We start from the raw sequence: 3,926 nt of genomic DNA on the forward strand, positions 1-3,926 counted from the left end.
ACTACCTGGCTGACGTCCAGGATTTTCTCAGTGACAACTTTCTAGGTCAATGGATTGACCGTGATGCGCCAGTTGCATGGCCCCCATATTCCCCAGAACTGACACCACTCGATTTTTTAATGGGGATCCAACAAGGATAAAGCGTTTGTACCTCCTGTTCCGTCTTAGAGCAAGAATTTATACCGCCACTGAGCAAGTAACACTTGAAATGCTACAGCGAATTTGGGAAGAAACTGACTTCCAATGGGATGTGTGCAGGATAACCAACGGAAGCCACATACAACATCTTTAGTTCAAGGCAGAAAGCTTTATGTGTTTGCCTACAAAATAACACAAAACCCAGCTCTATATCTTCTTTCAATAAATTTATATGAATTTTTAAACTTGTTAAGTTCTTTTTGAAACACCCTGTAGTTAACATTCTTGCCAAAAGAGACGGTTTGCTGCATTACTCAAAAACTAAAAGTAAAATTGGTCGTTTTAAGAACGGAAGTGGTGTGTAAAATTAAGTGAACAAACATCTGCTTGAGATGACTGTTCTGACAGGTATGCGATGGAACTTTTGTGCCATCACCTTTCCTAGTAGACTTCACAACGCAAGGCTAGGCAGGCCAGCCGAGTAATAGGGAATTTCCACTGTCAAGGCCGAAATAATGGTGAGGCGGCATGGCGCAAGACACCAGTCTGGCGCAGTGGCAAGTTAGGTTACCTCATGCTGCCCCAGACGCTGTATCGCCTCCCCCTGTAAGTGACCAGAGACGTCATGGAATCAGGAGGGCAACAGAAGAGCCGCTTTCGAGTGCCAGCCTAGGTACAGAGTTTTATTCGCCGTTTCGTTTTGCTTATATACCTCATAGATGTTTGAGACTTGAAAGGGTCTCTAGAACCATATAGTTTCATCTGATTAAAGCAGTTATTTATAGGTTTCAAGCAGGATCGCCATTTTCTTTCGATGCTAAGGTGCTATTCCAATATAGTTGAAAAGCCCCTGCAGTGCTCTTCATGTTTAGGGAGAATACTAAGTAGGTTGAAGCGTGAATGGGAATTTGGTTTGAGGAGAGAGGCGTGATAGGTAACGCGTGCAGTTCTGCAGAGCCACAGTGTCATGATGGCACTGCCTAGTGGACGGGAGACCTGGATTCGAATCCCGGCCTTAGTACAAATTTTCATTCGATGCTTCAGTCTGCGTACATACACCAGATCATTCACATACTTTACTAAGCAAGGACTCATATTGTAGCCACTGTGCTGGTGGCCCCTCGATGGTGACCATTGATCTTTGATGGTAGAACATGCCTCAGCATAACACAATGTGATATGTTGATGTTCCCAGCAGGGAGATTTGCACCTTTAAGTCATAACAAGCTGGAAAAAATTTTCCACGAATGCTGACCAGCTGGATCTAGAGACACCAGTCTTCGACTGCTGCCTCTGCTGAGAACTAATCCACTCCAGTCGTCAACACAATTTGGGACACGCAGTCTCATCTATAAAAAGTGGAACCATTGGTATCTGCTCGCCTTTGGTTCGTTCCTAGGCCTGATGCTGCCAGTGACTGAGCGTGCACCATCCAAATGTGGTGCCCTCCGGCTGTCATCACCCACTCCTGGGCATCTCCAAAGAGTCATGTTTTCAAACTCTGTACCTGGGTGTACTTCTGACCTGACCTACAGGCGACAGCTGTTGGCATCCAGCTCTTACATACCTTGCATTCGGTAGGATGCCTGATGCAGCCATGCGCCATAAGGCTGCTGATTTTACAACTGTCTGCTGGTTCCCATGACACGCCGCCTTGTGTTATGTTAAGGCAGTCTGTGCTGCCCAGGATCAACACTCACCATCAAGACAGCATCAATGCAGCGCAGTGGCTACTGTACGAGTTCTTGCTAGGCAAAATACATTGTTGACCTAGCTGCATTTCTGATTCGTGATTGCCGGGGAACTGGTCCCTCACACCCAGCGCTCGGATCAACAGCTCAGGTGTCATCCTGGAACGTAACAGTATCAATGACTATTGGTGCATACTGGCAATGTAATGGAAGCAAAAGCATTATGTCGCAGATGCTGTTACACCATTGCCTGAAATGACTAATCTAGTGTAGTGTGGGATTTATGTGGAGGGGTTGTGCAGATGTGAGCTCGATTTAACAGTTTTAGTAACCATCCAAATTCAAATAACATAATATAAAATAATAACAATACAATAATGTATATGTTTCTGTAACACGAAAGAACTTTAAGAAGGGCTAAAATAACAAATAGCACTGTTATTATTATAACAATAACGGAACAAATTCAAATACAGGACAAGGTCACTTTGCTCTGTAATGTACAACTGGGCAACAACATGACAGTGTACAATATCTGCTACTTCGACAGACAGGAATCATAACTGGAAAACTCACGATGTCAAAGAATACTTAACCTTATGTAGGATCAGTAAACATATTCTCTGACTACGCCTTGATTTGTTATTACTACCGCCAATTAGAACACAGGTTGCCCACAATATCACCAAGTTACCCGAGTGTATGTGTAAATAACGTCTTGGGTGATACCATATGTAATAGCTCTCTCAAATAAAAGTAATAACAACATGTTAACGAAACAACTGAGAGCCACAGGCTCAGTCACATACAGTCAATCACAATAAACTTTTAAAACCACTGGAGTAACAAACTATTCATGGCCACAATGATAAACGGTCCATTGGTGCTTAATACACTTAAACACACTCACAACTTACTACACCGCAATTACACCTAAGTAACACAAGCTGCGACATCTCGACCCTTATATGTAATAAGTTTCCTTTAATTTACGTCTATAGTCACAAACTTTTTGTTAACAGATTACCGATTTTGGTCTTTAATGACCATCATCAGATCTGTTTCATAAAAACAAAGTCCACTATTCCTGCAGTATATTAGGACTTTGTTTTTATGAAACAGATCTGATGATCGTCATTAAAGACCGAAACCGGTAATCTGTTAACAAAATGTTTGTGACCATAGATGTAAATTAAAGGAAACTACGCCTAAGTAAGTTTGGAGAACATTTCTCGTGGAGAAAACCATTGGCATAGCTAAAATACTTTAAAAATGGTTAAAAAAACGTTCTTGATCACAGTGAAATACTTATATACAGTGGTTAAATCTTATAATCAACGTAGCAAAATCCGGACAAATGGGAGAGAATAATTTTCAATGTTACATTCGCAAGATCTTCGTTACCATTTGCAGAAAATAATCCATTGCTATTGTTGGCATCTTGACCTGGACGTAATGACACCTCCGACTTTAGGATGGCGTCGAAAGGGTTGCTAATATAATTCGAATTCCACACAGAACTAACAGTGTGATTCAGCCTCTCGACTAAACTATTTTTCAACTGTATAAAGCATTTTTCAGAAAATCATCGTACAGTACAATTCCCAATAACTTTTTATCGTTTCACATTATCAGCAGAACTGTACTGTTAAATTTCAGTCATGCATCCGTCAATTTGCATCACCAAATTCTAAGAATTTGATCAAGTATATTTGGTACGCAGCACAATATGCAGAACAATGGCCACGACCATTTCTTACTCCATTCCAGTTGTGTCTAAATAAAACTAGTAGTTACTGTGAAGTGTCAGAATACATTAATGTTTTGTCAGGTGCGCCTGGTGTACGGAAGTTTGTATTCGTTATCCAATATACACTTCGCGTTTTTGTGACGATTACAAGAACAAACTGGAAACTGTTTCTTGTTAGTAAAATATACATTAGTAAAAAAATTATGATAAGAAATGTGTAACGTTTTTTTCAAAAAATAATCCTTTGTGTTACTTTGGATGAACTGTGGGACTGAGGAATGGATACAAAACTGGAATTAGCGTGTAGCGTGTTGTAGCCGCAAGTGGTGTGCTTACCCTGTGTTATT

Source organism: Schistocerca cancellata, chromosome 7 (genome assembly GCF_023864275.1).
Source record: "Schistocerca cancellata isolate TAMUIC-IGC-003103 chromosome 7, iqSchCanc2.1, whole genome shotgun sequence".
Classification (NCBI taxonomy): domain Eukaryota; kingdom Metazoa; phylum Arthropoda; class Insecta; order Orthoptera; family Acrididae; genus Schistocerca; species Schistocerca cancellata.